Below are 24,674 nucleotides of genomic sequence, written 5' to 3'. Positions count from 1 at the left end.
ATAAAAAAATTTAATAAAGTTATAAACTAATAGAAAAAATTAGCAAACCCTACTTTTTTTAAAAAAAAATTGTAGGGTTTGCACTTTGCTATTATTCTACTTCTCTCATTGAAATTAAGCTAAAAAAATAAACATTCAAGATTTGGAATTTAAAAAAATTGTAGGGTTTGCACTTTGCTATTATTCTACTTCTCTCATTGAAATTAAGCTAAAAAAATAAACATTCAAGATTTGGAAAGTTAACTATTAAACTAAAAAAAATTAACAAACAAATGAAAAAAATCCATTAACATACCTAAAAAAACCAGCAAAATCTACAAAGTTTAACACTTACCTCTTTCAAATGAGTTGAGAAGTCTTGCTATGGACTCCTTGATGCTCTCAATGCAAGCCTATGGCCTCCCCAATGTGATTTGTGGTCTCCTTGATGCTCTTCTTCCCTGCTGGTTGCAAACCTATGGCCTCTTGTTTTCCTTCCTCTCTCACTTTTCCTCTCTTCTCCTCACAACTAACAATTAGAAGACCTTTTAGGGTTATATGAAAGAGAAAGTAAAAAAAAAACAAGTGAAAAAGCTTTTGTTTTTTTTGTTTTTTAAAATCGAAATTTCTATTGCCACGGCTGAGTTCTGGAGCTCGGACTCGACAAGTTATGCCCAAAACCCGCCGAGTCCGAGCCCCAAGTCAGCAAAACTCGCCGAGCTTGGCTTGACTCGCCGAGCTTGGCTCGACTCGCCAACTTGGCGAACTCGCCTGACTCGTGGCGAGTCTGGGAACTTTGAATAGAGAAATAGAGTAAAATGAAATATTCCGAATGATCCTCTTTTCTTCCAATTTCCTTTTTATAAACACTTTTGGGACTTTCATAAACTATAATCTAAAAACAGCTTTTAACTTTTAATAATAATCCTTTAGCTCTGGGGTGACTCATTTAGTACAGCAGTTAAAACACTTGCTTGGTGATTGTTGCCTATTTTTTACCCCAGGCCTAAAATAGCCTAAATAATTCTACAATATGCCCAAGGTCTTACAAAAAGGTCTTTCAAAGGGGTTTAGATGACTTGAAGAAGCGAAAAATCAAATATCCAAATATTTGATTAAGTTTCAAAACTATTACTCACCCACTTTTGACAAAAGCCTTAGTCAAAGAGAGTCAAATGTTCAAAAGTTACAAGCCTCTCAAGTGGATAAGTCTCAAATGACTCATATATTGCAAATAATAGAGAAAATAAAGTTTGGCACTGTAGTCTTCATGGTGGTTTAGGGTTTCCTTGTGTTCACACTGAGTTTATTCCCAAATCTTGGCTCCTTCTTCATGTTTTCACAGCAAGTTCTTTACTGATCTGTTATATCCATCATGTAACAAGAAGTTTTTCTGCTAAGAAGGCACATGCAAGCCCTCCTACGTTTTCCTTTCATCATCAGGGATTGATCAAACAGCAACAAATTGATAAGGAAGAGTTTCCCACATGAAAAGCAGCAGTTCTAATGCTGTCAAGGGGTTAGCTAAATGTTTGGAATGTAAAATCCACGGCACAAAGATGGGAAGCATGTAGAGAAATCACATTTTGATCCATGCAGAGGTCATGCATTCTATCTTCTGTTGAACAGGTCTTGTTTATCTCAACCAAGCTCTAATATTGTTAATTATGAAGGAATGGGGTTAGTTTTGCATGCTCAAAGGATTTTCGCTTTCTTTGATTCAAGTCATAGTTAGATATAAAGATATGAGGAGTTGTGACAGATCTCACAGCCATTCAAGGATAGTCTTCATAGAAATCCATGGAGAAAGCAGTCATATGCTCTCCCAAGATGAAAAGACAGTGAATAATAAATGAGATTTGCAGCCCTAGCCAATGAAAGACAACCCTGCACTCTCAATGTAGCTACAGCACACAGAGCATCCAAGGGTTTTGACAGTAAAATACTCAACACAAAAGAGGTTTGTAATGCTATAGAACAAGTCACAACCAAAGGGCCTATGCACAGATTTAAACACATAAAGACAGTCATGAAGTGAAGAATAGGCTCAAACAGAGTTAAGAGCCTTGTAAGAACCATAGGCATGCTTTAAAAGTAATAAAGAACAGAGAGTAGCTCTTGGGGATCTATAATGACAACCAAATGCAGTGTCTTGAAGAGCAATAGCAGCAATCTTATCTTCTTGACAAATCCAAAAGGTACAGTAATAACAGTTATTACTGGTAGTGAGAGTAAATTTGAGATAGAATGCAACCCTTAAGCTCCTAGGGCACCTATCAAGAGATTGGCAGTTACAAGCAACCCATTATCACAGTATTTTGACAAATGAGTAGTGACATGCCTCAAGGATGAGGAACTGCAGCTAAAGAGTAGAGCTACAGCAGTCCTCAAAAAACAATTAGCCCCAAAATCACAGTCATAGGTGAATATAGCAGCTTACAAAACACCAAAGATCAGTCATGGCTAAACAGAGAAAGATTCAAGCTCCCAAATAGTGAAAGAGGTCTTGTGAAATAAAATATCATAGTGTTTGAGGAAAATGTCAGAGATTTTTATTACTGTCATTGACTGTTAATAACAGATCAGACGAATGAAAAGCACAGTGACAGTGAAATATAACATAAGAGTCACATTACTCATGAACAACCATGAAAGACAGTGAATACATATAGTAAGTAGCAAAGAGAGTCCAGAGCATCAAAGCAGCCAAAGCAATGAAAGGATGGGTTGTTGCAGTTATGTTGCAGTCAGACCATCAAAGGGTAAATCACAACATAATGGTGGCCACTATGTTGAAGGATAGTTACAATGATCTAATGCAACAAATATGAGGCATTCACAGTTGATGGAAGAGTTCACTGTCAAATGACAGTAAGAGCAGAAATAAGATAAATTCAAAACTGCAGTCATAGAGTAGTGATTCTCATCACAACGCAATCATTAGAAACCCCTTATTTCATACTTTTTGAAGAGGTCAAGATCTACATCTTTCAGAGCAATAGATCTCAGAGAAAGGAGGGCATATTTGCCTCATGAGCAGACCTAATTCTAACAATGCATACACAGTGTCATCAAGAAAGAGCCGTGTTTGTAAGATACCACTTATACCATGAAGCTACAGGAAGCTGACCCTTCAAAGGCCCTTGTGAATCACAAAGAGAAATATCAATGATAAACAGTGCTCTTTAGGGAGACTTGGTCATAGTCTTATTGGGACATTCAATGGACAATAGCATGCTACAGTCATAAATCAGTGCACAAGGGCATTTGAAACTCAATAAAGAAAGGTTCTTGATGACAGAGAGATGACACAGAGATCCCAGAATATTGATAGATAAAGAGAAAAATCAGTCATATGTTTGGATGTTTGGGAGGGTACTAATGACATCAATGATGTCTACTGTTAAAGCAACCATTTGCAGTCAAGATCAAAGGCTAAGGTGACAGTAGCTAGCTACAGCAAAGGAATGCATGAGAAACCTTGTATCTGCTAGAAAGGGTTAACAAGTCTCCTAGGAACAACAGTCACAATAGACAGCTCATGAGAAAGACAGTTTGCAGACAGAATTTAAGCACACAAAGCCAATATAAAGTTGCAGTCTATGAGAGTAGATGGGGTATTTTGATCCTAAAAGGCTTTTTCTACTTGAGTTTGAGATACTATAAGGTATACATGTGCTTTAACAATAGTTTGGAGCCCCAATATATCGTTTTTAAAGCATTAAAAGGAAATGTTTACACCAAATGTTTCTATCCGACCCTATACTTTTGGAAACCTATCAATCAGTTCATGCAGATTTGAAGATGGAAACAAGGTGGAGTTATCTTACTCATGCATCAGTTTAAGCCTAAAAATAGGGGAATTGAGGGTGTTAGCAGCAGTTATGCATCAGTTTTGATTCTTCATGGGTTAGCTATCAGTTGAGTCAGTCTTTCAAGCAGCTCACACTCAGTTCAAGCAGATTTGATCCCCTTTTTGCATGACTTTTGCACAAATTCGACCCCAATCCTTATCATGCAGATTTGGAGATACAATCAAGGTGGAAGCAGCCAGTTGAAGACTAAGATTAAGGAGGCACAATTATTTCTATCTTTCAATCAAGGAAAGGGATCTTTTTCTATTAAGACTTCTCATCTATCTTCATTATGCTCAGTTCCTTTTCTCTCTGCATGAATTATTGTAGCTCATTAGAAGCATTCTCATCTTGTAACAGCAATTCCTTTCAGTTTTAATAAAGAGCATCACTTCCTTTTCAATATTTTCTTGATTTTGTGTTGTAATTGAATGATTAGATGTATTTACTGTGATTTATTATTAAATCCTTTGTTTATGTCTCATTCAAACAATGGTGAAACAAGGAAATTCATGTTCAATTCAGGTCATAGATTGTGATAGGGAATCCTAATGCATTGAGGTTGCGAAAATTGACATTTTCCTTCACACAAGCATTAGATCTGATCTATCCTGTGAAATATTTATGGATTGCATGTCCTTATTTGAGTTGTGAATTTAAAACTCTCTTTGTTCAAAGCTGGTTGTGAGTTAGTGCAGCTGTTTATTCTTCTCAAATATTTGGTGCATCACCTCTTAGGATAGGTTTCAATTCAAGCATTTCTTCCTATCCCTTTTTCCATCAAGTCAAGTTTGCAGGAAGTTTCATCAAAGAGAACCAGCTCACTCTGGAGGTTGATTCCCACTATAGGCAACCCACAGGCCTGGAAATCTTCCCATGTTTCACAAGATTGCTGAGCTTTGAGCTTAAGCATCACGGGTGCAATCTTGGTGACAACAGTTTTTGGCACACCCGATGGGATCGTTTGAACTGTTTCAGTTCAAAGCTTTTCCACACAATTCTGATTTTTGGTGTGAAAATCAGTAATTCCAGCCTTTGGAGGCAAGATCCACACACACACCTAGTGACTCTGAGCTCAAATCTTCTGGTTTCACAGACACAAATTGCTGGTATGTTCCAAAAAATCTATTAATTCTGAGTTTCTAACTCTTTGAATGAAAAAGATGTCAAATTTTCATGAAAATTCTTATTATTACCCACCATATCATGAAAATGTTGTCTATGAGACTCCTTATTAGCCAAACCCAACTAACCACAATGCTGTTTTTAGTCCAAATAGCCCTGTTACAGCAGCAAACCAGCAAGTTTATCCTACTTACCACCCACCCACCCCTGTTGAGTCTTCCAATCAACTCCAAAATGATGATTTTGGAATTAGTGACATCAAAAATATATTGCTGGATTATACCGAGCGGATGGATGAAATTGACAAGAGTTTAATTCAACAGCAGGATGAATGGTCCTACCACGTCTATCTTCATGAACAGGAGTTGGCTCTTCAAGCCCAACTTCATAAGCTAGAATTGGAGGCACAAGGTAGACAGTTTGCGAAGCTTTTTGCTAGTCAATATGAGATGGAGAAAAGGTAAATGAGGAGAAGCTTGCAAAACTAAAGGTACAATTAATCCCTTCTCTTTCATTACAAGATTCTGTAATTAAACAAGAAGATAGCCCAGCTAGTGTTTTTCCAAACCCATTCTTTGATAAGGAGATTCCTTTGTTTAATACCATGTGTTTCATGCAAAATGAGCCCATACATGAGCAAGTTCAACCTAAAATTTCTCAAGAACCTATTCTAGAACAAGTAAATGCTTATGAAGAGCCCATTCAAGAGACCCAATGAACTACTTATATCTCAAAGCAGCCTATAAAAGAGGAAGTTTGTCAATATGCTTTTCCAAGTTTTAGAAGTTATCTCCCTATGCAAGAAGCTACATATGTAGAAAATCAGGCCACCATTCTCCAAAAACAGCCTTTGCAAGAAAAAAATCAGTCAAATCAGCCCATGAGTATTCAAGAGCAATCTATTGAAGAGCCCATCCTTCCAGCTTTTGCCATTCCAGATCAGCCTATTAAAGAAGAGCCTCGCATGTTTGCATTCCCAAGTTTTAGAAAGCCTCTTTCAGCTCAAGAACCTCAACAATACATCCTTGAACAATCTTCATGTCCTAATACAATCAGCCCATCCACATATGAATCCATTGATGTCTTGATTCCTCAAGAAAATCAGTTTGTCAATCAAAAAAGAGAGGTTCTTGAAGGAAAAAGTGGTGCAGAGCATATTCCATTACACATCTATCTTCAAGCACATCGTGGTGTTTACAGGTTCATTTGTGATGTAATAATGGGTTGGATCAATGATCACCCTTGATGTAATTGAATGCCTATTTGTATGGTCAATAATCTCTTTGGTGAGCATATAAACCTAGAGGTCTATTAGGCCACGAAGGCTTGGAATTTGGATTTTCAATGTTAGTATGTCTAGGATGTTGTCTTAGGTGTTTGGAGTCTAAAAAAATGGCAAATAATGACCTTGGATGTGTTTCCATAAGGTCTAGGTGGTTAATAACTGATGTTGTCCTAAGTTGCAAAATGTTGCATTTGTTGTCAAGCAACTTTTCAAAGTTGCCGGTAGAATGCCAACTACTTCTCCAACGGTCCTAACTATTCAAAAGTTGGTTATGGATGTTGGAAAAGGTTTATATATGCCTGGACAACCGTAGGAAGAAAGGAGTCGAAAGTTTTGTAAAGTTTGGTGGAGAAAGTGAATAGAACAAGTTTGATTTCGCCATAACCGTGATATTTTTTTGTACTATTCGTACAGAGCGTGAGATCTACTGATGAATTTTTGATCTGGTTAGAAAGTACCCTGAAACACCCTTCCAATGCATTTGGTCTGGCCTCGGAAAGTAAAGTTTAGTGGAAGTTATAAGCGTTTTATCCTCTGCAGGTTTGAAACCCTCCATTTTCAAGGGTTACCATGCAAATAAGACCCTAACTCGCAATCTACTCATTGGGATCCAATGGCCATGGGTAGAATGCAAGTTACGGACATGTATTTTGAGATTCCAGAGGGGCGAGGTTAGAGGAGTTGGTTGGTACATTACCACCAAGCCCTAGTCTAAACTGGTTGAGGGTTTAGATTAGATTATATGAGTTTCATTGAGCATACAATGAACAATGATGAGACGATGAGTTGAATTGATGGAATTGGAGTATTTGAACATAGAAGAAACTTCTTGAAGAGTTGGAACCTTCCTGTGATCCCATTCTCATATACCTCCTTTGTGAAATCGGTCTAACCTAATCAATTAAACTTGTGACCCAAGTAGGTGTTGAAGAGTGCAGAAATAGGGTGGAATTCCAATCTTCTAGAATCTGATAGTAATCCCAAAAGGGTGTCTGAAACCTAAATTTGTTTAAGGTGTTGTTTGGTGTTATCTAGAGAAAAGTCTAAAAAGACAGTGAAACAAGGCTACTAACCGGTAGACTGGTGCCGGTAAACCTGTGAAACCTGTGTCGGTAGACCTGTACCGGTAGGCTTGTCTAGGCCTCAAAAGCCAATATTTGTCTTGTGCTTCAAAATAGCATTGTGGAAGATCTTGATAGGTCTTAGGAAGTGGGTAGAAGTGTTGTGCCATCCCTGGTTAGGGGTAAGAGTTTGATTTCACAATTGAGGTGTGGATCATAGCCGTGAGGGAGACTCAAGGTAAAGAAGACCAAGGTGTGTAGGTGGGTTTATCACCCTATTGCTGCCGACTCTGCATCAAAAAGAATGGATCTTTCACATGTTCTTATGTCTGTTCAAAATGTTAAAATTGATAAATCAGTTTTGCTACGACAGGTAGAAGAGGTTAGAGATAAACATTTGCAGGTTATAAATCAAGTAAAGGCTGATAATTGTCTACTTCTAACTGATTTGTTTCATGAGTTACCATTTTTTGTGAAAGAAGAAAGCAATGAAACTTAGATCACAACCACACCACCTTCAAGACAGCAAGAAGAAGTTCGAAACATTAATGTTTTGACCCCCGAAGAGAGCTGCAACAAGGTAGAAAATAGTCCTCTCATACAAAAAAAGCAAAATGAGGAAAAAGAGGACTCATTTCGGGATGATCTGGAGGTATTTGTTTCAAATTTAGATACTAATCTTTCATTTATAGAGGAAGCAAATCAGGAACAGCAGCATATTAGTAAGGAAGTGGTTATTGAATCTCAGGTTCAAGTTGAATTGTTTGTTGAGCTCCCTTTGTTTGTTACCAATGATGACGAGAATGTATGTAAACTAACAAATTTAGCAAGTTGTGATCAGCAAGAGCATAAAAGTGATATTCACAGGGTGCCGATCCATGAGCTTAAAATAGAGGACAGCGTTGTTGAGAAGGTTCAAGAGGACAACATAGAGGCAAATATGGTTCAAATGGAGCATAACTGTAAGCATAATCAGATTATGGTTGAAGAGACACTTAAGAAAGAAGAAATCAGCATAGAGAATTCAAATATGAGCATCTCAAGAGGATGCCCAATCAGACATTATCTTTTGCACATCTGCCCAAAGTTGCAGAATATAAAATAGCCTGAAAGTAAATTTTGATTTCGCCAACATACTTTGAAGCTCATTAAAAATCCAACGTAATAAAAACTGATACTTTTCAAAAACAAAATACTTGTCCAAGAATTCTATAAAGCACCTAGAATGTCAAAATTGCTCCCGAAAAAAACTAATGGAATCAACTTGATCACCTGAAAACGCCACTATCTGAAATCCATTTTGAAAAGGCTAGCACTTTCCAAGAAAGTTGGAACTTTCAAAGATGTTGGCAAGGCTATAAAAAGGGGGCATTACAAATGGGTGGCCTATGTAATAAATCTAATATGGTATTGTTGTGACCATTTCACACATCGCCCCATTAAAATGGGGACCCCCTCTTTTTGCTCGGTTTTGCCTGTTTCTCTCTCTGCTTTTAGGGTTTTGAGTAGGTGAGTCAGTCGTCTGGACTAGGGTTAAGCCTTAGGGTTTCTGTTTTGATGTTTTTAAGCCAGAGTCCAATCCAATTTTGAGAGATTGTTGAGCTTCCTCTCGTAAGATGCAATTTTGAAGTAAGGTGAATTGTCAAGGGGTCAAGTAAGTCTGTCTAGGTTCAGTCAGAATTTTGAATGCAAGTCCGAATTTTTGCCTAAGTGTTGATGATGGAATTTTGAAATTTTGTTTGAGTGATTTTGGCCAAATTTTGGAAATTTTGATAATTGATCCCAGGCCTTGGAAATAACCTAATTTTGCCTTGTGAAGTGACTAAAGTCTTAAAATCTTGGTATTTTGGCCTATGGAAGTGAAATCGCTCCTATCCCTCAGCCAGGGACCAGGGCGAAAATGATATTTTATGCATCTTGGTTATTAATTTATTCCATTTGTCTTGTGCAGGGTCGCCAGGAGATACAGTTGAACGTAAATTGGAAGCTTTGAAGATTTTGAGATTCGAAAATGGCAAATTTTTGGAGTGTGAGGTCAAATCGCTCCTGTCCCTCAGTCAGGGACCAAGGCGAAATGTCTTGCCTAGGCCATTTTGACCTCATTTTGATCAAACTAAAGTGTTAAGGGCATAATGAGAGGTGAAATCAACATGACGGAGCGTCCAGACTTAGTCGTTTGCGAAGAAAAGTTGAACGTTTGCCCTCAAGGACAAAGATTGCTCCTGTCCCTCACTGAAGGACCGGAGCTTGTTTCTCAAAATTTTACTGTCCTTGCAGGATCAAGACGAATTTTGGATTGGAAGAGATAAAGGGAGGCATGTTCTTTCCATTGAATATAATTTGAAGAAATTCGCAAACAAAGAAATGTGCCAGGAGCAAAAATCGCTCCTGTCCCTCACTGAAGGACCGGAGCTTAAAATCCAAAATTGCCTTGCCCTTGCAAGATTTGAACGATTTCGCGATTTGAGAAGAACAAAGGAAATACAGTTTATCAGTTGAATATAACTTGAAACTGCCATCATAAGGGAAATTGACCATAGAAGCAAAATCGCTCCTGTCCCTCTCCCAGGGACCAGGGCGAATTTTAGTGATAGCTCCCGTCCCTCTCCCAGGGACCAGAGCGATTTTTCTTATAAGGCAAGTTTTGGGCAAAGATCAAGTAAGTTTTAAGTTTGAGGCAAGCAAAGGAGGCGTAACGAACCCATTGAAGATAATTTGAAGATTACAAAAACGCCAAGTGAAGCCCATATTTGTAATGTCCCCACTCTAGCAGATTGACCAAGTATATGTGCGTTAGCCTAGCTCTACATGGTCCCGAGGGCTAACGAAGGGTTTAAAGGGATCCTGGAGTGTTTTGGCCTAGTGATTTCCAATTTGGGCCAAAACGAAGTTGATTTACTTAGTTTCAGGCATACTTACTATTTTTAGTAAGTCAGCAGGACACAACGGAGGCTAGTTTTGGTGATTGGATTTGATACTCCTTAGCGAGAGCTTTCCGACGAGCTATCACTCACGCTATTCGGAGTCCGATTGCTAATATATTTTAATGCCTGAAGTTTTATTAAAGTAACATTTAATTTAATTGTAAAATATTAAAGTGTTACTTTAATATTTATTTTATGGAGATATGTGTAAATCAAAGGGGCAACCAAGGGAGACATAAGTGAATATTTTAATATGTTTTATATTGAATATGTTTTATCCCACATTGTTTGAGTGAGTTGGGTCGCCCCTTGGAGAAAGAATAAAAGGGAGCTTTTGTGGCTTCATTGGGCAGGTTGAATAGGAGAAGAATTTGGTGTGTGAGTTGCAGATCCGTTCTTGGCATTAGAGGACGTCTATCCTCTCTTGTGACATTCTAGACGTCATTCCCTTGGGGTTTGGCCTTTGGAATCCTTTGCAATCAGCTTCATTTACAGGCAGATTGGGTGCATTTTTCAGCCACAAGCAGCAGCATTATTTGGTTGCATTTCCAGCTACAAGCAACAGCATTATTTGGTTGCATTTCCAGCTACAGGCCGCGACACTATTCACGCGGGTACTATTCACGCGACACTATTCACGCAGGTACTATTCACGCGACACTATTCACGCAGCACTATTCACGCGGGTACTATTCACCTGGCACTATTCACGTGGCACTATTCATCTGGCACTATTCATGTTACTGTAGCAGCAGAATTAGAAACTTTTGTTGGAACATTATGTCAAAATGCTGGAGTAATTAGTGAGTTGAAAATAACCTGCTTTGTATTTGAGTTTGTTAATTCTGGAAATAATATTATAACAGCAGTAGTTCAATTTCCAGCTTGCCTATTATTGTAAATTCTTTTTAGTTCAGGTTATGTGGTTTCATACCTGTGCAAAAACTTAAAACAAAAAAAAACATTGAAACATTAAATGGAGGAATAAGGAATTGACTGCAAACTGTTTGACTAAATTCCTATCAGCAGTGGGGTTAGTTTTTGGGCATTCTAGGGTGCCCATTACAGTGGTATCAGAGCAGAAGATTCTGCCATCTTGTGGGAAACTTTCACCAAAACATATTGCAGAAATAAAACAGGTCCAGAATGTATGATTGAGCATGCGACAGGGGCATTATAATTTTCGCAATACCAGGGCCAGACAAAATAAAAATCTGGATAGTCAGAGTGAGCAGTCTAGTTCATCCGTGCAGGTGGACATAGAATCCAGTCATACAGACATAGAGGAAATATTCTTCGATCAGGACAGCAGTATGGGTGACCGAGATGAGAGGAATATCGTTCCAGATCAGGGGGAGGTAATGTTCAGACAATTGCTGGGTATGTTAGAGCAAGGGCAGCGTATGCAGCAGGAGCAGAATAGGTGAATGGACATGATGTTGCAGCTTATGGCTAGACAGATGGGCGTTAATATTAATCCAGGTGAGGCCAACAATGGAAACAATAACAATGGGGGAAACGATAACAATAGGGGCAATGATAATAATGGAGGCCGAGGCAACAACAATGGCCCTAAGAATAACATTGATGGTAATAATGGACATGGCAACAATGGAATTGAGGCGGATAACTTTAGACACATTGCACACCCAGCTCGAACAGCGAGCTCGAGACCTCTTCTACCCACCTTTCCACCTAGGGATCCGGTTCAACCAGTGAACGAACCGCAGATTACTGAGTTACAGGGTCAGTTCAGGAGGGACTGGGAGGCCAGTGGACCCGAGTTTCAGGCAGATATTTCCCTCAGAGATTATATGGACTTGAGGATGAGACATATGCCTAGAGCAGGAGGGAGGAATCAGAATTTTGAGCTGAGAAAGAAAGTTGGAAAACTTTCCTTGCCTTATTATGATGCGTCAGGGAAGATGACTGCACGAGCTTGGGTGCAGAAGGTAGATACATACTTGCAGCTAAATCCTATGCCTGAGGATGAGGCTATCAAGTATGCGGCTATGCATTTGGACGGCGTTGCGCATGAATGGTGGCATCATGGCATGGTGACTCTGGGGCATAATCAGATTACATCCTATGAGGAATTCACAGAAAGATTGATTGAGAGATTTGACACTAGGGATCCCGAGTTACATTTCAAGGAGCTAGCACAGTTAAAACAGTCAGGTTCAGTGGATGCTTACATCGCCGAGTTTCAGCGTTTGTCTGTACTTGTTACTGATATCTCTCCTAGGAGATTGGTGGTGTTATTTTGTGATGGGCTTGCTGATCCATTACGTGGTTGGGTGAAGGGACTTGATCCACTCACCTTAGCAGAAGCAACTAAAAAGGCACGAGATTTAGCCCCTTCGGTATACAAAGGAAAATACCATTCAACAGATTCTTCCTACCGCAAGGACAAAGACAAAAAACCATTTCAGAAAGAGTATAACAAACCCAAAGAAGGATCAAAAGGACTAGACAGTGAAACCTTGAATGAACTTCGAAAGAAGAAACTGTGCTTCCAGTGTAGAGAGCCTTGGGACTTATCTCATAAATGCCCTCTCAAGGCTAAGGCAAATCAAATGGAGTATTTTTCAGCAGAGGAGTCAGAGTCAGAGGGGGAGGATCAGCACTCCGATTCAGATGAGGGTAACATGATAGAGGAGAGCAGCATTCCTAAGGATGATAGATCGTTGGCACGCTTGACAGGGGCCCAAAAGGCAATCACATTTAAGGTCAGGGGTACTATCCAGGGGCAGAAAGTGATATCTCTCATTGACACTGGGGCTACACATAACTTTATAGATACACAGTTGGTAGCCAGGAGAGGTTTACAGACAAAGGAGCATGATGGTTTTAGGGTCATGGTGGCTAATGGCCAAAAGCTATTATGTACTCAGAAGGTTTCAAATCTTCACATTAGATTTGGAGATGGCTATGAGTTGGAGGATGATTTCTACGTTGTGGACATGGGAGATTACGACGTCATCCTCGGTATGACATGGATGGCATCGCTGGTTGAGTTCACTTTCAACCTAGCGAAATTGGAAATGAGGTTTCAGCATGAGGGTAGGACTGTTGTTCTCAGGGGACTTTCAGATGGGAGTTGCAGGGTAGTCTCTTTGAAGAGAATGGAGAGACTTTTTCGACATAATGACATAGAGTGGGCAACAGAGTGCTTAGTTATGCCAACTTCACCGGAGCCTCGGGTGAAGAGTCATCCACCAGATATACAGGAGATTCTTGACAGGCATGCCAAGGTATTCAGTGATATTCCTCACGGGGTTCCTCCTGACAGGGGTGCAGAGCATGTTATTGAGCTCGAGGAGGGAGCCAAACCAGTGATCCGAGAGCGGTTCTCATGGAGAGGGCTCAAGGATGATGTTCAGAGGTATGTCAGGGAGTGTGCGGTTTGTCAACAGAATAAGGGAGAGCACACATTTCCTGCAGGTTTATTACAGCCCTTGCCCATTCCTGATAGGGAATGGGAAAGTATTTCGATGGACTTCATCACTGGGTTACCACGAGTGCAGGGAAGGGATTGCATCTATGTGGTGGTGGACCGCTTGACGAAGTTCGCTCACTTCTTTGCTATTCCGTCCATTTACACAGCAGCACAGGTGGCAGATCTTTTCTTTAGAGAGATATTCAGGTTACATGGGTTGCCCAGATTCATTGTCAGTGATCGGGATAGTAAGTTTATGAGTGTTTTTTGGCAGGAGTTGTTTAGGTTGTGTGGTACAGATCTTACACCTAGCACTAGTTATCATCCGCAGACAGATGGGCAAACAGAGATTGTGAATAAATGGGTGGAGGGATATTTGAGGAACTATGTAACTGCACAACAAAAAGCTTGGGTCAGATGGTTGCATATGGGAGAGTATTGTTATAACACCACTTATCATATGTCCATCAGGATGACTCCTTTCATGGCACTCTATGGTTATGATGCACCTAGCTTCATGGATTTAGTTTTGGGGGACAACAGAGTGCCCAAAGCCAAAAACTTATTGCAGGATAGTCAAGACATCCTGAAAGTGCTCAAGGAGAATATACAGCAGGCCCAGAATCAACAGAAATTGTACGCTGATCAGCACCGAATAGAGCGCAGTTTCGAGGTAGGGGATATGGTTTACTTGAGGCTACAACCATATAGACAGTCATCACTCAAGAAGAGCGGAGCTGAAAAGTTGAAGCCTAGATTTTATGGTCCCTACAGGGTGATTCGCAGAGTGGGCGAAGTCGCCTATGAGCTTGAGCTTCCAGAGGGCAGTCGGGTGCACAATGTATTTCATGTGTCTAGGCTTAAGAAAGCTATTGGTCAGAGTGTAGTACCTTCTGCAGATTTACCTCCTTTGGATGAGGAGGGGAAGCTCGTGTTAGTACCTGAGGCTATTCTGGACACCAGAGAGAGGAAACTCAGAAACAGGATAGTGAAGGAGTATTTGGTCAGATGGAGAGACCTGCCGGAGGAAGATGCTACATGGGAGAATGAGCAAGTGATACAGCAGGCTGGACTGAGATTGCTTGAGGACAAGCAATTTCAAGGGGGGCGGACTGTAATGTCCCCACTTTAGCAGATTGACCAAGTATATGTGCATTAGCCTAGCTCTACATGGTCCCGAGGGCTAACGAAGGGTTTAAAGGGATCCTGGAGTGTTTGGCCTAGTCATTTCCAGTTTGGGCCAAAACGAAGTTGATTTACTTAGTTTCAGGCATACTTACTATTTTTAGTAAGTCAGCAGGACACAACGGAGGCTAGTTTTGGTGATTGGATTTGATACTCCTTGGCGAGAGCTTTCCGACGAACTATCACTCACGCTATTCGGAGTCCGATTGCTAATATATTTTAATGCCTGAAGTTTTATTAAAGTAACATTTAATTTAATTGTAAAATATTAAAGTGTTACTTTAATATTTATTTTATGGAGATATGTGTAAATCAAAGGGGCAACCAAGGGAGACATAAGTGAATATTTTAATATGTTTTATATTGAACATGTTTTATCCCACATTGTTTGAGTGAGTTGGGTCGCCCCTTGGAGAAAGAATAAAAGGGAGCTTTTGTGGCTTCATTGGGCAGGTTGAATAGGAGAAGAATTTGGTGTGTGAGTTGCAGATCCGTTCTTGGCATTAGAGGACGTCTATCCTCTCTTGTGACATTCTAGACGTCATTCCCTTGGGGTTTGGCCTTTGGAATCCTTTGCGATCAGCTTCATTTACAGGCAGATTGGGTGCATTTTTCAGCCACAAGCAGCAACATTATTTGGTTGCATTTCCAGCTACAGGCCGCGACACTATTCACGCGGGTACTATTCACGCGACACTATTCACGCGGGTACTATTCACGCGACACTATTCATGAGGCACTATTCACGCGGGTATTATTCACCTGGCACTATTCACGTGGCACTATTCATCTGGCACTATTCATGTTACTGTAGCAGCAGAATTAGAAACTTTTGTTGGAACATTATGTCAAAATGCTGGAGTAATTAGTGAGTTGAAAATAATCTGCTTTGTATTTGAGTTTGTTAATTCTGGAAATAATATTATAACAGCAGTAGTTCAATTTCCAGCTTGCCTATTATTGTAAATTCTTTTTAGTTCAAGTTATGTGGTTTCATACCTGTGCAAAAACTTAAAACAAAAAAAAACATTGAAACATTAAACGGAGGAATAAGGAATTGACTGCAAACTGTTTGACTAAATTCCTATCAGCAGTGGGGTTAGTTTTTGGGCATTCTAGGGTGTCCATTACAATATTGTCCTAGGCGCTCCTGTCCCTCTCCAAGGGACCAGAGCGATTTCTTCCTTAGACAAATTTCTTGCCAAGTTGAAACGAATTCCATGTCAAAGGTGAATGAAAGGGAGCATGACGAGTCCGTTGAAGATAGTTTTAAGCATTGGCAAAAAGTGATTGAGCCTACAAGTACAAGTTCGCTCCTGTCCCTCAGCCAGGGACCAGGGCGAAATCAAGGTTATCTAACATTTCCCTCCAAGTTTAAGTCACTCCAAGTCAAGGTACAAGGAGGCAATGATGTTTGGAACGCCTCGACAAAGAATGAAGTTGCAAAGACCGCCTAATGTGATGAAATCACCTAAGTTCGCTCCTGTCCCTCTCCTAGGGACCAGAGCGAAATCTCTAAGTATGCTTAAATTTTGAAGGCCACGTTCGTTTCAAATGTTCAAGAAGGAATAAAGGACGTCATTTTACGCCTTGAAGACAAATTGATATCAATATGATGGAGGATTTGCACTATAGACCAAAGTTCGCCCCTGTCCTTCAGTCAAGGACCAGGGCGATATTCACTAAATTGGCCATTTCTTTCAAAAACCATGTCAAGGCAAGCTCGCACAAGGTCACACAGGGTCGAAAATGTCTTTGAGAAGATGATATGCAAGGAACCAAACGTCAAAAAGTGATCAACTTGAGCAAAGAGGCAAATTTGCTCCTATCCTTCAGTCAAGGACCAGGGCGAAAACCACTTGAAGGACAAATTTGCTTTACAAAGAAGAAGTTTGGCGTGTGTGAAACAAACAAGGAGATCATTGCCTACCTCACGAATCAATTTGGCAACTTAGAAGATAAAGGCCAAGGGGTAAATGCAAAGTTCACTCCTGTCCCTCTCCCAGGGACCAGGGCGATGTGGTTTGTACCTCTTTACATCTCCCAAATTTTGGCGCTAACATCATTTTCAAATTATTTCAAATGCTAAATTTCGATAAAATGGGCATTTAATATGTGCGCACAAGACATTTAATTAATTAATTTTGCCTTTAAAAATCGAAACTATTAAATACGAAGGCATTTAAATTAATTAATTAATTAATTAAATAAAAGGGTGAGCGCTTGGATTTTATTTTTTATATTTTATAAAGTCGGCTCCTATTTTTATTAAAATTTGTTTTTAATTGCTTTATTTTCCAAAAATCGGCCTAGGGGAAATTAAGAGGGTAAGCGCTTATATAAGGAGGTGAATTATTGCATTTTCAAATCATCATTTAAACATTCCTTTGCATGCGATTTGGAGAAGACAAGGAAGAAGTGCGAATTTCATCAAGGAGGTGCGAAATTTCCATTCAAAGGGGAGTGCGAACTTGGTTTGTGTTCAAGTAGAGCGAATTTGCCATCAAGACGTTGAAGACCCTCCAAGTTGGCGAAGTTGATAAGGAAGAGGCATCCGCTAGAAGAAGATCACGTTGAAATCTTCAAACCTCATTTTTGCCTAAGCGAATTTCCTTATTTTGCATTTTTTAGAGTTAGCTCTCAAGTGAGGTATGGCGAAGTCTTCCCTTGTCTTGAATTTTGAATATTGATCTTAAATTTTGAATTTTGAAATTTTGAAATTTCAGTAAGCTCAATCGTATTTAGGAAATGATAACTCAAAGACTTATCATGAAGTTTCCTAAATTCAATCTTTAATCTAATTTATGTTTATACATTGCAAAATCTATTTCTTATTATGAAATGTTGTGTAGGTGTTACAATGGCGACCCCAAAGGCGGGAGCATCCACCAGTTGTCCAGCTCTCATGAAGGAAGATCAGAAGAACGAAGAATTGGAGACCAAGATCGTGTCGAAGTGGAGCAACATTGGAGATACCAACCTGGGAAACTTCAGTACGAAGAAGTTTCGAGAGGTCCCTTACATTGGCAAGCCGTCACCTGTCGCAAGGAGAATAATTGAAAGTGGTATCATTAAGGCGGCCGGCTTCCCTCCAGCAATCCAGTGCCATGAGTTGATGATCGAGTGTGCTCGCCATTATGATCCACAGTCCAGATCGATAGTGTCCAAGGAAGGAGACACTTTTGCTTATCTTTCAGAGGAAGCTATCAGTGAAGCTCTTCACTTGCCAGAACATAAAGATATGATTTATAAAAGCTTAGAAGGAGCCAGGTCCATGTACGAAGATGATCCAGACACTTGCCTAAGCATCATCAATAAGAACTGGTTACTCAAGAGTCGTCCTCGCCTGAGCAAGATCCCGAACACACCACATAGGATCGACTTCCAGGAGGAGTACAGAGATTTGATAACATTACTCAACCGAGTTACAGGGGCTCCTCAAGCCTTCTATTTTGAGAAGTGGATGTTCTACTTCATCCAAGTGATAGTTCAGGGAAAAGGAACAATCCATTGGGCTAGAATGATTAGCCATTGCTTGGACGTACAGTTAAGAAGATTGAAGGCTACCAAGTCTTTCCACATGAGTTCATATATCATATATGCCTTGATCAGGAGCTTTGAGTATGCAGGACTACCTCACAGAGGAGTGATCGGAAGAGGGCCCGGGGAAGTCAAAGTTTGTGATTCCTATGTTCACTTGCATCATCTGCCAGGAAGTAACTACAAGTTAGTCAATGATACATTCACGATAAACATCACCAGGATATTGCAAGGCGAGATTCACAATCGGCTATCTCAGGATGCACAAGAGCTTGTAAAGAGATACGGTGCTTGGTTCATCCAATTTCAGAAGTTTACATATATTAGAGTTCATGGATGTCCTTCACCTCCCTATATGTTGCCGAGATATCCAACAGACAGAATTGTGTTACTTGAGGTAACAAGACAGTTGGCCGCTTATGTGAAAGCATTCAGACACAGACATGGAAATGGAGTTCCTGTGCCTATCATATCAGGGAATTCAGTTGAGGTATGTCCTAATGCTCTAGCCATGGATGATGCAGAGAAAGAGTTAGCTTTATATTCATTTTCATTCTTTGCCTTGAGAGAGAACTTTGATCCATATGGGTATATAGAGGAGACAGTCGGAAGAAAATATAAGCATGAGTTTCAGATAGAAGACTTTGTGATGAATCTCTTGGATGACCTTGAAGTGAAAAGAAAGATGCATTCTAGATTGCCTTTAGACTTCATCAGGAAATGCAAAATTTACAGAGTGGCCGACCAAGCTCAAGACAGTGGTAGACATCTCCAATCATCTTATGATCGAGAAAGCAAATCAGTGAGGCTAGATTGGAATGAACCCGAGGTTGCGGATCTAGATGCTTTGATGGCTCCAGTCTTGTCTTGTACTCGCAGATGGGTTGATGTGCAGCATCAGAAGTTGAGAGAGCAAGGCATATCTATGACTTTCACTTTGGAAGAGAGACCAGTTGAAGGAGGAGCAAGTGTAAGTGAGGGTAATCCTAATCCCAGAAATGCAAGCGAAGGCAACCTTCGAAGTGTAAGTGAGGGCAATCCCCCTCCAAGAGGCTCGAAGAGGAAAGAGAGACCTGAGAAAAGAGAATCCTCCAAGAAGAAGCTAGAGGCCAATCGAGATCGTTCATCCGGCACATCTTCTCGACTTGAGAAGAGGACACTTGAGATGGAGGAGTCTATGGAATCAATGGTACAAAACGATAAAGAAGGGCAGGCACCTCGAAGGTCACCAAGTGGGTCTCTCCAAGCTAATGAGTTACATGAAGATAAGGAAGATAATGAAGTAACATCTCCTCTCAGAAAAGAAGAAACATTGCCTAATGAGATACAGGTTAGAGAAACAAGATCTGCCATTCCAGATTGGTTAAAGGAGAGACTAACAAGGGTGATTGTGATCGAGGACGAGGATAATGTGATTGATTTAGAGAGCCTTGTTGGAAATTCTTAGGAAGTGACAGAAAAGAGGAAAGCCACTAGGATGTCCAAGATGATCAGGGATGAGACAGGATCCAGGAAATTATAGATAGCTACACCAGCAGTGGACAAGTATGAAGGTGAGATCCTCGCAGAGGAATATGATGTAGAGACATTTGAGCTTGGTCCACTCACAGCCGAGCAAACGTTGGATGATGCCACTGATTCATTTGAGGCACTTAAGGACAAGCTTAGAGAAGAAATGGAAAAGAATAGGAAGCTTGAGCAAGAGGTCAGTGCTTGGAGAGGCTACTTTAGCCATCTCAATCAGCCTTTGAGGCGTCAGGATCCAGCAGTATCTCCTGCGCAGGCACTTGCCCTCGAATCAGTTGGCGAGGCAGAGAGAGTCAGGAGTTTGGTTCAGCTTATGAGCTCATGGATTGACAAATCCCATACAGTTGCTATTGAATTTGCAACAAGGATGATGCAGACCATTCATCGAGCTATTCAAGTTCTTGAGGTCATCCACAACTTGATGATAACGGTAGCTGCCTTTGCTCATACTAAAGATGTTATCATTCCTGTCCTGCAAGTAATCAGACAAACATCAAGGAAGGTCCTAGTGCAAGAAAAGATAATGGATGGAGGACCTCATGGTTTACTTCAGTGGTCGACGTTACTCCAGATGAAGGAAGTTCTCTTCGAGGACATCAATACTAGATGCAATCATGTTGAGGAGGTTATCCACCCGATCCAGGACAGAGTGTTTGAGGTACTACGTACTATTCTTGGCAGGAGGATCGAAGTTGAGACAGATGTGGATTTGCAAGAATTAGAAGATAGAGTCAAGGTCATCTTTTGCAAAGATGAGAATATTATTACAGATGAGCAACGGGACCAGATGTTTGCTACCATGCTCCTGATTGAGAAGATCAAAGAGCTTGAACCTGAATGGGACGCTGCCCTTCTCAGGGCTTTCGATCAGGTCATCCACTTAGAAGAACGAATGAAGAATCTTCCCGAGATTCCAATTGCTAAGATCGAAGGAATCGTGTCTAGATTCATTGCATATGCTAAAAAGGAGCATTGGAAAGGGAATAAGATTCTAGATGAGAGGTTGTTATAGATGAGGTGGCACCTTAATTGTCATTGGTCTATGTCTCCTAGATTTTCGTGCCAAATTTAATATTTGGCTATGCATTTAATATTGTTCAGTAACATTTAATATTGTTCAGTAAAAAAGAGGCTATTTGTAATAAACCCTAATTAGGGTTTAGGTGTCATAATCTTGGCCATTGATCTTATTTTGATCTGGACCGTTCATTGTAATTGAGGATGCTATATATACCCTCATTTCTTTTCATTTGTAACTAGAACTAAAAACTAGAGATTAGATATCAGCATTAGTGATTAGAGATTAGCAATTTGATAGAAGCAAGTATTTTGTAGCAAGATTGAGCTTTGAAGAAGGAATTTCAAACAATTGTTGTTCATGATGGCTTTGAAATCAATAAAGTATTGAAGTTATGGTGTTTTATTGCAATTCTTGTGGTTATCTTCATGGTTGTTCGTTTTCTTGAATCATTCTCAATCAAAGTAGTGTTTTAATTTGAAGGACAAAGTGTTGGACTTGATCGTCGGTGAGATTCACTCTCCAAACCACTAGCTTCTTGCTGATTGTAGGAACGCCTTGCGTGATCAACTGGATCAATTTGAATCACTTAAACTTTCAATCATTGTTGTATCTTGGACATGTGCCTTTGTGGTAGTGTTTATGATCCTTGATGAATTGAAAAATCATTTGTTACCTTAGAAGATCGCATCAATTTCAATTGAGTTGTTACTTTATGGCAATATTGAAGTTGGTAGAATCTTGCCAAGTCTCGTCCACATTGAGTCATTCTTAGGATTAGATTAGACTTTATCTCTTGCAAGCCTTACTCTTTTGATCTTTTTTTGAGAGCTTGTTAGTATTAGGAAACCCTGTTCCTGCAGTTCGGATTTGGCGTAAGACCCCTTGATGAAACAGCAATCACAACGGCCACTGGTGCTTATCCACACGTAGAGACCCTACTTAAAAGAACATTGAAGTCACCCTAACTGATCCTTCTTGCGATATCTTCAGCAGTTAGAGATTTTATTCAAGAGAGGATAAGGTACCCTTGGGTAATTTATTCTGTGTATGATTGTGTACAAAATACACGTCAACAGGTATCAAAGCCATTTCCTTTATGCTTCCTATGAGAGAATGAAACACTTAGGTTTGGTTTTATCTTTCAAAGTGTAAGGGTCTGTTTGCTTCAGCCCATAATAGTTGAGACTCTTCTTTTGATCTTTCTCGTTCTTCACATGGCATTAGTTTTCAATTAGAAAGAAAGAAGGCAAGATCTATGTTCAATAGCACACACAAAAGAGGAAGGGACCAGCATTGTTCATGGGGCTAGACTACTCAAAGAATTACATACAGAAATACACAACCCAAAGTGAGGTGTGCTCCTCTACAAGGTGACATTCAAGCATCCCCATTATAAACAGGCAGAAAAAGAAACTCTTTGTGGAAGAATGTAATGTCCCCTTCTCCGCAGTGATTAGTTCAGTGGTCCATTGGCCTATTTCGGAGACCCGTAGGCTATTTGGAAAGGAGAATTAGCGTTTCCAACTTTTGTGGAGTTTTGCTCGAGCTTTTTAGGGTTTAGTAGGAGGAAATTCTTCAGTTCTATCTATGGTTTCCTTCTGGGTTTTTCATGAGCTCTAGGGTGGCATAACATGCATTTGATTCTTTGGTGAAGTGAGAACTTACTATTTTTAGTAAGTTAGGGTTTGGCTGTTTGGATGAGGCTGTCAAACTGAGCTTTCCAAGCTCTTTCTTCGGGTGCGAAGATCATTTTTTTCGAAGGAGTATTTCATGACTTACTATTTTTAGTAAGTGGCAGTATTGAGCAATTCTATTTTTAGCAGTTTGGACAGAGTCCTGATCCTACAACAGTTCAGTTGTCTTCATTGCTCAGCTTCATCCTGGATTTTGTTGATAGTCAATACTGGAGTCATAAGTGATTTAATTAAATATTATTTCCTTATCCTAAGGTTTAATATTTAATTATTTTGTTACTGATTAATGATATATTGGGCAACTTAGGAAAAGACATTTATATCTAATATCAATGTTATATTTTCCTAAGTTAGGCATTGAAATTTGAAGAATGCATTAAGTTATTATTGAAGACTTAGGCAAGTTCGAACTTGTTTAATTATTGGTTAAAATGCAACTTGGGCGCCCACCTTGGGAAATGAAATGAAATGTCATTTGGACGTCATGTGAGAGTGAAATGAAATGCAAATTGGAGAGGTGAATTTGGAAGCATTTACATTTGAATTTCAGAGGAAAAAACTATAAATACCGGTGCTTGGCCTCCCATTTGGATATCAAATGAATTTGCATCGTTATGCTGCCGAATTGGCGATTGAAAAATCTGAGCTTCGAAGTGTGGCTTCCTAGCTAAGTCTCAGTTTCGTACTTGCAAGATAGTACCTAGCTGTGTCCATGTATTCCCAATGTTGTTGGTGAGTGAGTTGCAGATTGTGGAGTGTTCTATTTGGGATTGGAGTGTTTTCTAGTTGCTAGTCGCGGGATTGCTAAAAGTGTATTTTGCTCACACCTCTTGACCAGGCGATTCCATCATTCTAGGTACCGGCTCATCCTTCCTTCCTACCACTGGTGATGCATATTGTAAGTTTTTAGCATCTTATTTTGAGTGTGGATTTTTATATTGCAAATCGAACTTCCTAGGTTAGGCGTTGGGTTTTGTAAATGCATTGTGAAACGTGCAAAATAAATATGGGTGTTTCGATGGCTTTCATTGGGTTTGTTTTCATTGTAGCGGGTATAGCAGTTATTTAGAACATATTTTGGGTGAATTGGGTGAGTAATGAGAGAGTTATGAGCGTTTTAGTGAATCCATAGGCTGTTGGTTTTACAATTCCAGCCTACAGATTTTGATGTTAGCAAAAATTTCATGTTCTTCTTTGGATATTCAGCATTACTCTCTTCTCACATTATCTTGATTATTGTAAGGTTAAGTAGTAGTACTACTAACCAATTCTAGTTTGTAACTCTCACCCTGCTGAAAAGTGGAAGAGGCTGGCTTGCCGCCTATTTTCAAGTAAATTGTAATTCAGTCCTCCCACTGCATAAGTGGTCGAGTGATGTCTAAGTGTAATGGTCCTCCCGCTGCATAAGCGGTTGAGTTGAGATTGTTTTGTAATTTCAGTCCTCCCGCTGAAATATCGCGGTTGAGTGATTTGTGCCTTTGTATGTTTCTCTTGGCTAGTTCACCGCCAAGTTTCTTGCATTCCCACTGGATAAGCAGAAGGGGCTGGCTTGCCGCCCAAGCATTGTATTGTTTCCAGTTATTTGAAGCTAACGATCCCCTCAACACCGTATGCTCTCACCTTCCCACATTGGGCACTTGGTGATCAGAAAGTGGAAGGGTTGCATTTTCCAGCAAGTTTTCAATTTATGCTTTCTAACCTTAACGAGTTATCTATTTGTAGATGATTATTATTGGCCTAAAAAACAAAACAAAAAATAACTAGGATATTACAAAGAAGATGCCATATATGCAGGTTCTACAACAAGAAGAATGTGAACCTCACCATCAGGGAGTAAACATCATGGCTATGACAGCAATGGTGGCACCGGATAGCGGATTCCCTCTCAGATGTGTTTATATAGGTGGATCCTTGAGACCAATGTTCAAGAAGACAATATAAGAAATATTTCTGCAACTAACATTTAATGAATTTCATGTATACCTGCACAGTCCCTAATGACAGAGCCTAAATTTAGGGCAAAAAGGAGCCAAAACATAA

General features: G+C 39.9%; 1 protein-coding gene across 2 annotated transcripts in view; it reads right to left on the bottom strand.

Annotated features, from left to right (window-relative positions):
- LOC131036786 (uncharacterized) overlaps nucleotides 1–24,674 on the bottom strand; it is a 193,281-nt gene that overhangs the window by 15,786 nt on the left and 152,821 nt on the right. The window lies entirely within an intron of this gene.

The sequence above is a fragment of the Cryptomeria japonica genome, chromosome 5 (genome assembly GCF_030272615.1).
Source record: "Cryptomeria japonica chromosome 5, Sugi_1.0, whole genome shotgun sequence".
Lineage (NCBI taxonomy): Eukaryota > Viridiplantae > Streptophyta > Pinopsida > Cupressales > Cupressaceae > Cryptomeria > Cryptomeria japonica.
Note: the sequence above shows the minus strand (reverse complement) of the source record. Positions and strands in the feature narration are given on the sequence as shown.